The sequence below is a fragment of the Schistocerca gregaria genome, chromosome 2 (assembly GCF_023897955.1).
Source record: "Schistocerca gregaria isolate iqSchGreg1 chromosome 2, iqSchGreg1.2, whole genome shotgun sequence".
Taxonomy (NCBI): domain Eukaryota; kingdom Metazoa; phylum Arthropoda; class Insecta; order Orthoptera; family Acrididae; genus Schistocerca; species Schistocerca gregaria.
In genome coordinates, this window is record NC_064921.1 from 165986587 (window position 1) to 166003858 (window position 17272).

Consider the following 17272-nt stretch of genomic DNA (forward strand, 5'->3'; position numbering starts at 1 on the left):
GTTGTGACAGGTCCATCATGCTTTCCAGTCTCATCGGCGTCAGTATGTTTTACACTCTGTTCGTAGAAACCAGTTGACTAGTGTCTGACCAATTAAATCATTGCGGAATGCAGAAACCCAAAATGTGTCACTCCACTGAAAGATGAATGTTTTATCCAATTCATCCAATACTCAGATAGTCACATTTATATTGGCTTAACAATGTAGTGTCTCAACGACCTTGCCGCAGTGGTAACACCGGTTCCCGTCAGATCACCGAAGTTAAGCGCTGTTGGGCTGGGCTAGCACTTGGATGGGTGACCACCCGGTCTGCCGAGCGCTGTTGGCAAGCGGGGTGCTCTCAGCCCTTGTGAGGCAAACTGAGGAGCTACTTGATTGACAAGTAGCGTCTCCGGTCTCGTAAACTGACATACGGCCTGAAGAGCGCTGTGCTGACCACATGCCCCTCCATATCCGCATCCAGTGGTGCCAGTCGTCTGCGGATGAGACGGCAGCCGGTGGGTACCGTTGCGCCTTCACGATGTGTCCGGGAGGAGATAAAAGAGAGACAGATAACTATATAGTCGAGCTGACTAAGGGCGTCTTTAATATACTAAATATTATCATACCATAATGATACTCAGTAAATACACTAATGGCCATTAAAATTGCTACACCTAGAAGAACTGCAGATGATAAACGGGTATTCATTGGACAAGTATATTATACTAGAACTGACATGTGATTGCGGTTTCACGCAGTTTGGGTGCATACATCCTGAGAAATCAGTACCCAGAACAACCACCTCTGGCCGTAATAACGGCCTTGGATGGCGTGTACATGTACAGCTGCCCATGCAGCTTCAACACGATACCACAGTTCATCAAGAGCAGTGGCTGGAGTATTGTGACGAGCCAGTTGCTGGCCCACCATTGACCAGACGTTTTCAATTGGAGAGAGATCTGTAGAATGTGCTGGCCAGGGCAGCAGTCGAACATTTACTGTATCCAGAAAGGCCCGTACGGGACCTGCAACATCCGGTCGTGCATTATCCTGCTGAAAAGTAGGGTTTAGCAGGGATCGAATGAAGGGCAGAGCCACGGGTCGTAACACATTTGAAATGTAACGTCCACTGTTCAAAGTGCCGTCAATGCGAACAAGAGGTGACCGAGACGTGTAACCAATGGCACTCCGTACCATCATGCCGGGTGATACGCCAGTATGGCGATGACGAATACAAGCTTCCAATGTGCGTTTACCGCGATGTCGCCAAACACAAATGCGACCATCATGATGCTGTAAACAGAACCTAGATTCACCCGAAAAAATGACGTTTTGCCATTCGTGCACCCAGGTTCGTCGTTGAGTACACCATTGCACGTGCTCCTTTCTGTGATGCAGCGTCAAGTGTAACCGCAGCTATGGTCTCCGAGCTGATAGTCCATGCTGCTGCAAACGTCGTGGAACTATGCGTGCAGATGGTTGTTGTCTTGCAAACGTACCCATCTGTTGACTCAGGGATCGAGACGTGACTGCACGATCCGTTACAGACATGCGGATAATATGCCTGTCATCTCGACTGCTACTGATACGAGGCCGTTGGGATCCAGCACGACGTTCCGTATTACCCTCTTGAACCCACTGATTCCATATTCTGCTAACAGTGATTGGATCTCGTTGAACGCGAGGAGCAATGTCGCGATACGATAAATCGCAATCGCGTTAGGCTACAATCCGACATTTATCAAAGTCGGAAACGTGATGGTACGCATTTCTCCTCCTTACACGAGGCATCACAACAACGTTTCACCTCGCAACGCCGGTCGATGGCTGTTTGTGCATGAGAAATCGGTTGGAAATTTTCCTTATGTCAGCACGTTGTAGGTGTCACGACAACCGCCAGCGTCGTGTGAATGCTCTGAAAAGCTAACCATTTGCATATGACAGCAGCTCCTTCCTGTCGGTTAAATTTCGCGTCTGTAGCATGTCATCTTCGTGATGTAGCAATTTTAATTGCCAGTAGTGTATTTGGTTCCTAAAATATTTTATAACATCTCCTAATTTGCCAGATTACGGACTTTTATATATAGGGTGAGTAACCTAACGTTACCGCTGGATATATTTCGTAAACCACATCAAATACTGACGATCTGATTCCACAGACTGAACGTGAGGAGAGGGGCTAGTGTAATTGTTTAATACAAACCATACAAAAATGCACGGAAGTATGTTTCTTAACACAAACCTACGTGTTTTTTAAATGGAACCCCGTTAGTTTTGTTAGCACATCTGAACATATAAACAAATACGTAATCAGTGCCGTTTGTTGCATTGTAAAATGTTAATTACATCCGGAGATATTGTAACCTAAAGTTGACGCTTGAACCTCCGACGTTCAGTTGCGTGTTGTAACAAACACGGGCCACGGTCGGCGAGCAGCATCTGCAGGGACATTTTTACCATGACGACCTTGTTTACAAGTGTGGCTGTAATGCACTGTTGTGGTTTGGTCTAGCTGTCGCGGTGTCCGCATATAGCGCTTGCTGCTATTGTTATTCTGCATTCGTCTCCGCAAGCAGGCCAACTGTAGTACACCGTGTTACCAGACGTCTGTGGTAGTGTAGAGTTGTAGGAACTGTGACTATGGTGTATTCGAACTCTGAAAAGGCGGAGATGATACTCATCTATGGCGAGTGTCGACAAAATGCAGCTGAAGCCTGCAGGGTGTATACAGAACGGTACCCGGACAGAGAGCATCCAACGTGCCGCACATTCCAAAACATCTACCGCCAACTGTATGCAACAGGTATGATCGTAGCACGCAAACGGGTCAGTAACAGGCCCGTCACAGGAGAAGCGGGTGCAGTTGGTGTGTTAGCTGCTGTTGCCATGAACCCACACATGGGTACACGGGACATTGCGAGAGCCGGTGGACTGAGAGTAGTGTCATGTGCATACTGCATCGTCACCGCTTTCGCCCGTTTCACGTGTCGCTACATCAGCAATTAGATGGTGATGACTTTAATCATCGAGTGCAATTCCGTCAATGGGCATTAACAGAGAATGCGTTGCACTTCTACCTGTTTACCGATGAAGCGGGTTTCACAAACCACGGGGCAGTGAATCTACGGAACATGCATTACTGGTCCGTGGACAATCCTCGCTGGCTCAGACAGGTAGAGCGACAGCGACCGTGGACGGTAAATGTATGGTGCGGAATCATTGGCGACCACCTCATTGGTCCTCACTTCATTTCAGGGGCCCAAAAAGCTGCAACATATATCGCGCTTCTACAGAATGATATGCCAACGTTGCTCGAAAATGTCCCACTGGAAACGCGTCGACGTATGTGGTATCAGCATGATGGTACACCTGCACATTCCGCAATTAACACTAGGCTGACCCTTGATAGGATGTTCGACGGGTGTTTCATAGGACGTGGAGGACGCATAAATTGACCAGCTCGTTCTCCTGATCTTACACCTCTGGACTTCTTTTTGTGGGGTACGTTAAAGGAGAATGTGTACCGTGATGTGCCTACAACCCCAGAGGATATGAAACAACGTATTGTGGCAGCCTGCGGCGACATTACACCAGATGTACTGCGGCGTGTACGACATTCATTACGCCAAAGATTGCAGTTGTGTGCAGCAGATGATGGCCACCACACTGAAGATCTACTGACCTGACATGTCGGGACACACTCTATTCCACGCCGTAATTTAAAACGGAAACCACGTGTGTACGTGTACCTTACCCCTCATGGTAATGTACATGTGCGTCCGTGAAAAAGACCGATAAAACGGTGTTAGCATGTGGATGTAATGAGCTGTTCCAGTCTTTCTGTAGGTAAGGTCCATCACCGTTCCCTTTGGTTCCCTACGTAATTCGGTGCTCTCCGATACACACGATCGAACAGCGGAGGAGTGGTACTCTAGCGTCAACTTTAGGTTACAATATCTCCGGATGTACTTAACATTTTACAATGCAACAAACGGCACTGATTACGTATTTGTTTATATGTTCAGATGTGCTAACAAAACTAACGGGGTTCCACTTTTAAAAAAACGTAGGTTTGTGTTAAAAAACATACTTCCGTGCATTTTTGTATGGTTTGTATTAACCAATTACACTAGCCCCTCACCTCACGTTCGGTCTGTGGAATCGATTCCTCAGTATTTGATGTGGTGTACGAAATATATCCAGCGGTAATGTTTGGTGACTCACCATATATATATATATATATATATATATATATATATATATATATATATATATGTGTGTGTGTGTGTGTGTGTGTTTGACCATAAAAACACAGTTCTTAATGGGAAATGCAATTTGTGAATAAACAGATGCGAAAAAAAGAAAGGGAGGCAGATTACGGTTTAATGTCCTGTCGACAGCGCGTTCTTTAGAGACCGAGAACGTGCACGGATTGCGGAAATATGAGGGGAACAGACTGTGCCTTTCTCAAAGGAACCGTACCAGCAAATTGGTTGGTTGGATGGTTATCTGAACCGTCGTCCAGCCAAATGCGAGTACAGTCTGCTAACCAGTGCGCCATCTCACACCGGATGTGAATAAAGACAAGTCTCCACTCAAACATATTTTCTCGTATTCACACAGCAGTTGCTGTCAACGACTATTCTGGTGACAGTTGTAGATGTCAGTGCATCATTTGATCGTTCCATGTAGTTATTCCGATAGCTATTGAGATAGATCCCTTAAGGAGAAAACCAGAGGCCATAACATGTTGTTTGCTCGTTTCCGGTAGTCATTTAGCTGTACATTCAGAGCCATCAGTGGTTTTTGTATCGATTACTCGTTACTGTACGCCTGTCGTGCGTTGCATTCAAGACAGTGTTTTAAAAACCTGTTTCCTGCAGTAAGTGAAAAACAGACACGACTAGAACATTGAACATCACATATTTTGACAGATAGTTGTAGTTACCTTTGATGCGTAGTATACCCAACGTATACAGAGGAGCCAGTAGCTTTCAAATGTCTTGTGTGCCATAAATTCTCGGTGTTTGACGCAATACGTTTTCAAAAGAGTTGTAATCAAACGCCCATGTATTGGTTGTAACCTCTTGTCATTTCTTTCTCTGTACATGTATTCGTTTAATTCTATGTGTTTCCCACACATGTGTCTTTTTTTGGTAAAGCAATCTGTTTTATACAAAGAATTTATTAATTACTAGTTACACACTGGTGAATGCTCTTGGAAGTGTGCCATTTTCTTTCGCGTACAGCATTTTATAAATGATTTTGCCACAGATAAAAGATGCTAAGCATTGGGGCACTGGTTTGATTTTTAAAATTGATAAAGCCGAAAACTGGAATCAAAGTTTTCGAACGCTGCGAAAACTATGCTACATATATCCCGTTCGCAGAAATCTGTTATCGGCAACTCTTTAACTTACTGTAATTTTGGCGTGCATATTGCATGGGGCAGGTTATCACCGAGCTATTCCTCATCTTTAAGAAGAAGTATTGGGATACTTCACTAACCGTAAAAGCGAAAGTGAGACTCTGATATCTTTTAACACCAGCAGTGTAGAGTGTTAGTCGTTCAATATTTTTCTTGGCATATACCTGTCATTATCTGAAATCTATTTGAGGTCTATAAACCTCCAGGAATCGCTATTTCAACATTTCTTCTCTGAAAGAGCTCTCTAAAATATATAAGTGGAAGGGAAAGTACCATTTTAAGAAATGGTTCAAACGGCTCTGAGCACTGTGGGACTTAACATTTGAGGTCATCAGTCCCCTTGACTTAGAACTACTTAAACCTAACTAACCTAAGGTCATCACACACATCCGTGTCCGAGGCAGGATTCGAACCTGCGACCGTAGCAGCAGCGCAGTTCCAGACTGAAGCGCCTAGAACCGCTCGGCCACAGCGGCCGGCTACTATTTAAACAAATCGATCTACGATAAGCTATTATTATTGACTTTGGTTGTCTGAAACCCCAATTCGCGTCCTCGTCCAGTGGCCGTTCTCATTTCCACACTTTTAGCTTCTTCAGCTGCTCTGCATAAAATTTCTCCTGCTGGGAATTGATTCAGTTGACAATAGGGAAGTTTCTTATGATCTTCAAACCGTTGTCCTCAAAGACATTATTCCAAGAACAAGAAGATGCGATATTCGCAGTGTGTGCGGTCGGTACTGTAACGTGTAAGTTCCAAATACTGAATCTGATCCTTGCTAGAGGCAGCAGTGTGTGGACGCATTTGTCGGTACCCATCTTGCACACAGTTTGCGATACCCAAGCTTCCCTGTGACAAATCTATCTTGGATCTTCTTCTTCTTCTTGTAGCTTTTCTTTTTGTACTATAATCTCATACCCCTCGCCCCGTGATCTTTTAAAATATGACAGAGACGAAAACAAGTCCTATTAAAATGTAAAGATACTGGGGTGGGTATCAGTGTTTGGGAGACGAAGTCGGTTGAAGTTGTGTTCAGATAGGTTATGAGGTGTTTGTAAGTGTAATGATGGTGGCATGTGTTTGTAAAGGCGTGACAGCATACTGGGATTGGTGATCGGAGGAGAAACAATAAAAGTTTTGGAATCTAGTCTGTGGAGAGTGCAGGATATGCGGAGATGTTCGTCGTGGTTGAAGATGAATGGGAATTTGAAAAGACTGGAGAGGATCCAAATAGAGAATGGTAAACGGATGCGGAAAGCGAGGTGGAGTGCTTGACATTCAGGAATCTGGATGGGCTTATAGGAAATAGGAGGGACAAATATCCATGCAACTCTGGCATAGGAAAAGATGGTCAGATCAAAGTTTTATAGTTGTGGAATACAGTGGAGCGGAATAATCATCTATCTACTAACTATTGCTACACATATTTTAAATAAAGTCCTCCACAGTCGTTTCTTACTGCACGGTCAATGTCATCTCAGGAACTACGTTAGGGATTTTGATATGTTTATCACTAATAGATAGTAGCTCACAATGAAGATTCTTGCATACAATATATAAATTTTCCATGCACATCGCCTAAACTGTGATTAATCAAGAATTAGAGTTCCCTGCCGCTGTGAGAACGATGCCACTACCATCTAGCATTGAATGGCAGAACTGCTTGGTATCATCCATACACACACTGATGGGAAGAAAGTTGCAACATCAAAAGGCAATTAATGTAGAGCAATGAAACTTTGGAAATATGTTGGTGTAGGTGACATATTTAAGTGTTTAACACTGCGAGATCACAGTTTAATGTAAGCGCGAGACAAGCCACTGCAAGTGTGAACTGCTGGTACATTAATGTAAACGTACATGCATTTTGTTGTTCAGGTGCCGGATATCAGTGTTTGGAATGGAGTTCCACGCCTGATGCACTTGTTCGGTCAGTAGAGGGAGGGTTAATGCTGATTGTGTGAATGATGCTGGAGTCGTCGTCCGATGGTGTTCCATATGTGCTCGACTGGAGACAGATCTGGTAATCGAGCAACGCAAGGAAACGTGTAGAGCATGTTGGGTTACAACAGCGGTGAGTATGCGAGCGTTATCCTGTTGGAAAATACCCCTTCGAACGCTATCCACGAATGGCATCACAACAGGTCGAAGAATCAGAGAGAAGTACAAATTTACAACCAGAGTGCGTTGGATAACCACGTGAGTGCTCCCACTGACGTACGAAATCGCACCCCAGACCATAACTCCAGGTGTATGTCCAGTGCGTCTAGCACATAGACGGGTTAGTTACAGGCTCTCAACTGTCTGTGCCTAATCGACGTACGACCATCACTGGCACCAAAGCAGAACGGTCTCTCATGAGAAAACCCAAGAGACCTCCACCCTGCCCTCCAATGAGCTCTCGCTTGACATCATAAAAGTCGCAATAGCTGTGGTTTGAGGTCAGTAGAATGCCCGCTACAGTGTTCTGTCTCGGAACTGTCCTTGAAGTAACCAATTTGTAACGGTTCGTTGCCTCATTGTGATGCCAACTGTTGCTCAAATTGCTCCTGCAGATGCAATATGATGCGCCAGAGGCATTCACGGAACACTATGGTCTTCCCTCTCGGTATTATCACGTAGCTTCCAGGAGCCTGACCGTCTTGTGACAGTACAATCTCGTGACTATCGCTGGCCGACCATTGTGGCTGAGCGGTTCTAGGCGCTGCAGTTCGGAACCGCGCTGCTGCTACGGTCGCAGGTTCGAATCCTGCCTCGGGCATGGATGTGTGTGTTGTCCTTAGGTTAGTTAGGTTTAAGTAGTTCTAAGTCTATCGGACTGATGACCTCAGATGTTAAGTCCCATAGTGCTTAGAGCCATTTGAACCATTTGACTATCGCTGCCAGCAGTTATGTGCAGTGGCTTCATTCCTGCAATTATGTACGGTGGCTATATTACTGCCAAGTCTTTCTGCAGTATCGTAGAAGGAACATCCAGATACTCGTAGCCCTATTACATGACTGGGCTCAAACTCAGTGAGATGCTGGTAACGGCGTCCTTGTCGCCTTAAATGCATTCTTTACTAACATCAACTCACCAGGTCCAGTCTCAATGCTAACTAACGGTCACAACGGTTACAACGTATATTTAAAGCAAACCTGATTTGCATTTTCTTAGTGGCGTTACTAGCCCCGCTCTTTTGCGACTGGCGAGAGGTTTGAATGGATATCACCATTCAGCTGTAGAAACACGCCTTTCAACTTCCATTTACGTCGCACAATTCTTCGTTGGTCTTGCAATTTTTTTCCATCATTGTATTACATTGCTGTGACCTGCCACAACCGGGAGACTGGTGTCAACTACCCCGACATCCTAAATGACCTGCAGTGCAGAAGATATATTAGAAATTAAGATAATTACTCACCATGTGCTTCAGGAGGGCAGAGATCGACTTTCTGTAGGATGTACACATGTAAAAAAATTACGTCACCTACACAGAAAATTGAGATAGAGATCAACATAAACATTATTTCCACCCTTTTTATTTCTCTTGAAAACCCCACAGTGCATGTTGTACCATCATACAACGGGACCTTCAGATTTGGTGGTCCAGATTGCTGTACACATGTTGTTGCTGTTGTCTTCAGTCCTGAGACTGGTTTGATGCAGCTCTCCATGGTACTCTATCCTGTGCAAGCTTCTTCATCTCCCAGTACCTACTGCAACCTACATCCTTCTGAATCTGCTTAGTGTATTCATCTCTTGGTCTCCCTCTACGATTTTTACCCTCTACGCTGCCCTCCAATGCTAAATTTGTGATCCCTTGATGCCTCAAAACATGTCCTACCAACCGATCCCTTCTTCTAGTCAAGTTGTGCCACAAACTTCTGTTCTCCCCAATCCTATTCAATACCTCCTCATTAGTTACGTTATCTAGCCACCTTATCTTCAGTATTCTTCTGTAGCACCACATTTCACCTCTAATATCGAGTAGCACGTCCTCTTGCATTTATGCATGCCTGTATTCGTCGTGGCATACTATCCACAAGTTCATCAAGCCACTGTTGGTCCAGATTCTCTCACTCCTCAACGGCGATTCCCCGTAGATCCTTCAGAGTGGTTGGTGGATCACTTAGTACATAAACAGCCCTTTTCAGTCTATCCCAGGCATGATCGATAGGGTTCCTGTCTGGAGGACATGCTGGCCACTCTAGTCGAGGGATGTCGTTATCCTAAAGGAAGACATTCAGAAGATGTGCACGGCTAGTGCGCGAATTGTCGTCCATGAAGACGAATGCCTCGCCAATATGCTGCCGATATGGTTGCACTATCGGTCCTAAGGTGGCATTCACGTATCGTACAGCCGTTACGGCGCCTTCCATGACTACCAGCAGCGTACGTCGGCCTCCACCTTGCTGCACTCGCTGAACAATGTGTCTAAGGCGTTCAACCTGGCCGGGTTGCCTCCACACACGTCTCCAGCGATTGTGTGGTTGAAGGCATATGCGACACTCATCGGTGAAGAGAACGTGATGCCAATCCTGAGCGGTCCATTGGGTATGTTGTTGGGCCCCTCGGTACCTCGCTGCATGGTGTCGTGGTTGCAAAGATGGACCTAACCATGGGAGTGAAGTTGCGCATCGTGCAGCCTATTGCGCACAGTTTGAGTCGTAACAAGACGTCCTGTGGCTGCACGAAAAGCATTATTCAACATAGTGGCGTTGCTGTCAGGGTTCCTGCGAGCCCTAATCCATAGGTAGCGGTCATCCACTGCAGTAGTACCACTTTGGCGGCCTGAGCGAGGCATGTCATCGACAGTTCCTGTAGCTCTTTATCTTCTCCATGTCCGAACAACATCGTTTTGGTTCACTCCGAGACGCCTGGGCACTTCCCTTGTTACCGAGCGAGGTGGCGCAGTGGTTAGACACTGGACTCGCATTCGGGACGACGATGGTTCAATCCCGCGTTCGGCCATCCTGATTTAGGTTTTCCGTGATTTCCCTAAATCGCTCCAGGCAAATGCGGGGATGGTTCCTTTCAAAGGGCACGGCCGACTTCCTTCTCCGTCCTCCCCTAATCCGATGGGACCGATGACCTCGCTGTCTGGTCTCCTTCCCCAAAACAACCAACCAACTTCCCTTGTTGAGAGCCCTTCCTGGCACAAAGTAACAATGCGGACGCGATCGAGGTTGAACTACAGACAACACAAGCCGTGTACCTCGTTTCCTGGTGGAATGACTGGAACTGATAGATTGTCGGACCCCCCTCTGTCTAATAGGAGCTGCTCATGCATGGTTATTTACATCTTTGGCCGGGTTAAGAGACATCTCTGAACTGTGGACTGTGTGTGATACAATATGCACAGACAACATCTATCTTCAGGAATTCTGGTCCCGGGTGATGCAAAATTCTTTTTGATGCTTGTATTAAATTTCACAAAATTGACGTAGTCGGCAGTCAAGACATGTTGAGAACAAGCCATTAACTTGCATCATGAACACCAAACCAAAAACGGCGCACCACAGTGCAGAACGTTCAGCTACATATCCACTCTTCAACAATGCATACAGAATCATGTTGGTGTAACGGGGTGATGAGAACTGATGGAATGTGATGGCATGCTACAGAATGCGAAATAATCTATCGTGGAGCTTTTCTTGAAACTGGCTATCTTTCAAGGTGTAGTTGCAGATGTGTTTCATAGGCATTGAAGAAACAAACATCCAGAGGTCGAATTTGTCCAATAGTTCCAGGTGGTACGAATAGCAATGTCACACACTTTGCAGGGGAATTACTTTTCTATAAAGGAGTATGAGTTTTGTACGCAGACCTTGAGACAAACTAGAGCAATTTATTTTGACCGGCTATTGGCCAAAAGCAGTGCTCACACCAGAGTTGTAGTTCTCTTACGCCTATTTTCCCAGTCTTGCTTGCTGTGACGTAAATATTCGCTACTGTACTTGCATGCTCACGCGCACGAGAATGAGGAGTAGCCGCGCGGGGTAGCCGCAGGGTCTCGGGCGTCTTGCACGGTCAACGCTGCTCTCAACGTCGGAGGTTCCACTCCTTGGTTCAAATGGTTCAAATCGCTCTGAGCGCTATGGGACTCAACATCTGAGGTCATCAGTCCCCTACTACTTAAACCTAACTAAACTAAGGACATCACACAAATCCATGCCCCCCCCCCCCCCCCCCCCCTCGGCAGCATTCAAACCTGCGACAGTAGCGATCGCGCGGTTCTAGACGCACCACACTCTGGCATGGGTGCGTGTATGTGTTGTCCATAGCGTATGTTAGTGTAAGTTAGATTAAGTACTGTGTAAGCTTAGGGACCGATGACCTATGCAGTTTGGTCCCATAAGACCTTACCACAAATTTACAATGAAGAGTAGGAGGCAGAGCACATCCAATTTTTCGCAGCACAATAAATAACTTCACAGGAAATTTACTATCCAGATTATCAGTCGACATAATTGTATACGAATGCGTTAAGGCATTGATGTTAGATGATCTTCTTGCATATCTCTTGGTACCTCTAATTTTCTGGGTTCCTTTCATAGTCATTTCCTCTTCAAATCCCGTTTGATCCTGAACGACAGGATAAGTTTGTTTATGTTATCTACAAGTTTCAGGCCGATTCCGCTGTTTGCTGTGCACTGTCGCCTTGATACTTTGTTCAAAATTTCGTTATGTTACGTCTTCCAATTCTGTAGCACTGTTTGAAGTTATGCAACCATCAACTGCTTCCGAAATCTGTTCATAATTGTGGCTCCCTGTGCGACAAGTATAATGCACTACATGGCTCGACATGTGTTTCAGTATCAGGTGGACTTGTTAAGCACGTGTTGTCATCATTGTATCCTCGTGTACCTTACATTGTCAGCACAGTCCAGCGTATACGACACCACGACACCGCATATTCCACTGACTCTCCTTGCAGAAACGCTGATATTTCATTTGACACTTCATTCTCTCTCTACGAAATTTCTCGGATTCTTTTCTGACGAAACGTCGAGTTTGGGAACTGTTGTAGATATAATGCAATGTTGTGCTTTGTTTGTCGTTGCCATTGCTCTGCTTTGTATCAACACCACTAGCACTATAGCTGTGTGAGTTACTTGTCGACTAAGCAGCTCACCTATGCTCCGTAACATCGTATTCTGCTCACCATTGATATCTCCACTCCAGTTCCGCCCCCTGTTGCCATTAACAGCCAATATTGTGATTGCATGCTATAATATGTGGGGCGTCGAATGCCGTTTGCGATCTCGTACTCAAGGAGTTCCTTGTTAGTTCTACCCATGTGAAGCCAAGAGGGTTAGTAGTTAAATAATAAGATTGCTTCCACCATGATGAAGTCCATCAGCCAGAGAATTAATCTGTGGCATTGCAGATTTCATCTGTTAATGCTACAATTAATTCAGTGCCAGACAGACATAAAGACAAATGAAAGAAATCCATCCACCAATTGAAATGGTTGGTTGAATGTTCACCTGCTTTAGTTATTCAGACTTACCAATAACAGTTCCTTTTTTTTAAGTTTTTTTTAGTGTGATTATGTTCCATCAAAATTGATTCCTAGTTGCATGATTAAAACGACGAAATATGTACTTCACAAAATCGGTATTTTGTCACTCCTTCAAAACTGTAATTATCACTCAGGATGAAATGAAAGTGAAACAAGTTTTACTTTATTTACCATTAGTATTCCACAACAGACTGACAGATCATATAATGAAAGAGTTTACATTAAACACTGTTATAGATGTTACCTTACAAGAATTCCTAATACCTACTCCAGAGAACTGATTTTAATCGAATTACTGAAATTTGTGTTATGTGGACTAAATAAATTCGTGGTCGTAACCTTTCTGTACTTACTATAAACTGTAGTCCTCCATTATGCCTTTGTATCTTTTGGTTAATTTCCGGAAGCACTGTAGGTATTTGGACGCAGTTTTTATTAACAGATAGGGCAATTTGTTTATATTATTTACTATTTGTAGTAATAATGAATTTATCGTACGTGGACTATCATCTGGTCCATATCTAATACCTGTCCCATATTTCATTGGCGTTTTGGGTGACTTCTCATTGCAATTGTGGGAGGTACGAGCTAATCAGACAGAGAGGGGGTAGTGTTTCGCGGGAAAAGCGGCGAGCAGCCGCCGCGACTCCAGAAAGCAGCTAAACTTGACCAGAATCATTATAAATTTAAGTTCCCCGCGGCGTTTCTCTCTCCATCTGAATAGCTTATTTCAAGAACAACTGTAGGGGCGCAAATTGCAAGGTTATTCTAAATGACGGACCCATTTTTAAAAATTCGTATGTATTCAAGTACAAGTCCAAAATGAAGGAGCTTTATACCAGTGAAAAGAGGAAGTTTGAAAGCTTTTAGCGGGCGGTGATGGTTTCAGAAGTGGCCGGTACAGTTCGCGGGGTAATAGGGCTGTCATTCGGTTTCACTGTCAATTGTGAGTGAGATGGCGACTGTGGAGCACAAGGTTTTCGGCGTTCTTGAATTCGCGAAAAGTGAGTCGGAAATTGCACTGCAGCGGGCATTTCGTACCAAATTCGGTATTCAACCACCGACTCGGAAACGCGTTAGTCTTTGGTTTCAGCAATTTAAACAGACTGGGAGAGTGTGCAAAGGAAAAAGCACAGGCCGACCGCGTGTGTCAGAGAATGATGTCTGACGGTTTCAAGAAAGTTTTAAATTGCTATCAAACATTATGAAAAAAACCTTGAAACTTTCTGTTTTCATCGGTATAAAGCTTGTTCACTTGGGAACTGTACTTGAATAAATACGAAGTTTTGAAAATTGGTCCATCATTTAGAATAACATTGCTATATCCAGTATATTCACTATTTGAGAATGAAAGGACTTAACCATTCACAACAAACATTACACATAATTTCAAACCTTTTCATAACTTTTAGTCGCTGACAAAACCTACGAAATAATGAAAGGAGAAAAGGTTATTGCTTCCACATTTTCGCTGTTTATGCAGTAAAACTTCAGTATCAGGAATGGAGTTTTAATTTATTACTTCTTAACTACTAACTAAATCCGCTATACGTTTTGCAGATATACAGGGTGTCCCATTTATCTTGACCACCTTAAATAACTGTTTGTCCAGATGCAAATTACAAAATGTTTCACGCAAATGGTACAATGTGATACATTTTGAATAGGTCTTTAGGAGAGGAAATGAATTACCGAATAAAAAATACAGGGTGCCATTTAAAAAAGTCATACTGCTGTTCATATCTTTGTAAAAAGCAAAGCTACAACGAAGGCAATCATGCTGATTGATGTCCCCCTGACGGCTAAAGAACATTTGCTTGAAACATTTTGTAATTTGCGTCTGAATAAACAGTTATTTAGGGTGGTCAAGATAAATCGGACACCATGTATACTCCTGAATGTACTACAGTTATCTCAAGAAAAATGACTTCATAAATATTTAAATGGGTGAAAAATTACCTGCTTTATACACGGGAGTTCGATTCTTGTAGGGGGTGGGCAGAGTTACTGATACCATATAAAATGACGGTTCTAGATTACGATGCATAACGATCTTGATCTATGGGATGTTTCCAATTTCAAATGTTGGGTATGGCCGTACTAATATGGCACGTATGAGTCTCAGTTGACTGGTAAAATGAATAAATAAGCTTTCTATCAATTCTATCCTGTACTCAAAAGTGATTCACCTTCAGTTGTACTGTTTGTTTTGTTTTGTTTTGCTTTACGGCGCGAAAAACGACTGGGATCATAAGCGCCCAAGTCAAAGCTTTAGAACAGGAACACAGAGAGGAGTTAAACGATTATACGTGAGTCCCAATGGACAGAATAGGAGACAGCTAAAAACAGGCACGTGGAAAAAGAGATCCAAAAGAGGTCCAAAATTAAAAGTTAAATGACCTTCGCCATATTGCTTCGGCGGATAAAAAGTGAAACTCATTCGACAGCCCGCGCGTCATTCTCTAAAACGGCTAATAAATCAGACGGCGAAGCCAACACAGTTTCGAGGGGAAATGGTCAGTATGGTCACCATCATCATCATCTTCATATTGCAAATGACTCAACTCCAGGCTTGTTCCATTTTCATATCAATCTTGTTCAACATTTTATTCACACTTGTACCTCACTATCATAGCACACATCTTTTGTGTTTCTAAACTTAAACTTCGTCGTAGAAGTAGCCCAAATTTAGCAATTAAGGGAATTTTTACACTGCATGCATGGCGTACAAGTATAAAAGAATTTATATTTGAATCTGTAGTTTATTTTCTTGAATCAATGTTGTTGAAGTGCAGTTATTGTATCTATTTTAACACCCTCTTTTATCTAAATTCTTTTGGCTGTATGTGTATACCGTTAATTTAGTAGCTCATTTCCCCTAATTATAAATAAGCAGTTTATATTGCAACATTTCATGTTCCTGCATGTCGTTTACGTCTCATATTACTCCAAACACTTTCTTTCGCGTGCTTAGATGGTTGTAATTAGCAGTGAAAGCTGGCTATAGGCAAGGAAAAAGGGAGAAATTGCTCACTAGCCAGAAATAACTAGACGTCTTTTTGATTGCAATCTGCTTACTTCAGATTTTAGCCTTGATTAGCAGCGGCTTGGGCTTTACTAAGATAACATGTGTAACAGTTCGCCGATCTTTCTCTTAAATATTGCCAGAGTTGGGATTATGAATCGAGAAACATTTACATTTTCCACATTATAAGATAGTTAGGGGTAATAGTGTCGAAATCAGAAATATTAGGACATATAAAAAGTCATAAGAATATTAATCCTTCTAACTTACCAAATCTAGGGAGGCTCAAAGATGGTACTAGTTCACTGTGAACCCGCGCCGTACACAGTGAAGTGGATTATGGGATACATCGTATGGATCTACTGGGTGAATAATTTAAAACTAGAGCTGGGAATATTTACGGTGCCAATAATTCATGGATCCGCTGCCAAATTCTGTGAGCCTCGGCAGTCCGTTAGAGCCACAGCTAACACGGTACCTGGTCCACTACGTTTCAAAATTACGGACAGTGTTTATTTACCTGTACAGGCACGGCCAACAGAATTAATTGTTGGTTCCTCAGTCTAGGGTATTGATAATTATTATTGAACCGTTTAACCACATCTCCTCCCCATATACTGTCACACAGTCAAATTAACGTTACACGGTGTTTGTCGCTAATAGGGTGGCAGTGGGAATTCTGGCCGGGAATTCTACACTCCTGGAAATGGAAAAAACAACACATTGACACCGTTGTGTCAGACCCACCATACTTGCTCCGGACACTGCGAGAGGGCTGTACAAGCAATGATCACACTCACGGCATAGCGGATATACCAGGAACCGCGGTGTTGGCCGTCGAATGGCGCTAGCTGCGCAGCATTTGTGCACCGCCGCCGTCAGTGTCAGCCAGTTTGCCGTGGCATACGGAGCTCCATCGCAGTCTTTGACACTAGTAGCATGTCGCGACAGCGTGGACGTGAAACGTATGTGCAGTTGACGGACTCTGAGCGAGGGCGTATAGTGGGCATGCGGGAGGCCGGGTGAACGTACCGCCGAATTGCTCAACACGTGGGGCGTGAGGTCTCCACAGTACATCTATGTTGTCGCCAGTGGTCGGCGGAAGGTGCACGTGCCCGTCGACTTGGGACCGGACCGCAGCGACGCACGGATGTACGCCAAGACCGTAGGATCCTAAGCAGTGCCGTAGGGGACCGCACCTCCACTTCCCAGCAAATTAGGGACACTGTTCTCCTGGGCTATCGGCGAGGACCATTCGCAACCGTCTCCATGAAGCTGGGCTACGGTCCCGCAGACCGCTAGGCCGTCTTCCGCTCACGCCGAAACATCG

General features: G+C 44.2%; 1 pseudogene; it reads left to right on the forward strand.

The window, feature by feature from the left end:
- The first annotated feature begins 210 nt into the window (after positions 1-210).
- Positions 211-328, forward strand: LOC126337133 (5S ribosomal RNA; annotated as a pseudogene).
- The last annotated feature ends 16944 nt before the right edge of the window (positions 329-17272 follow it).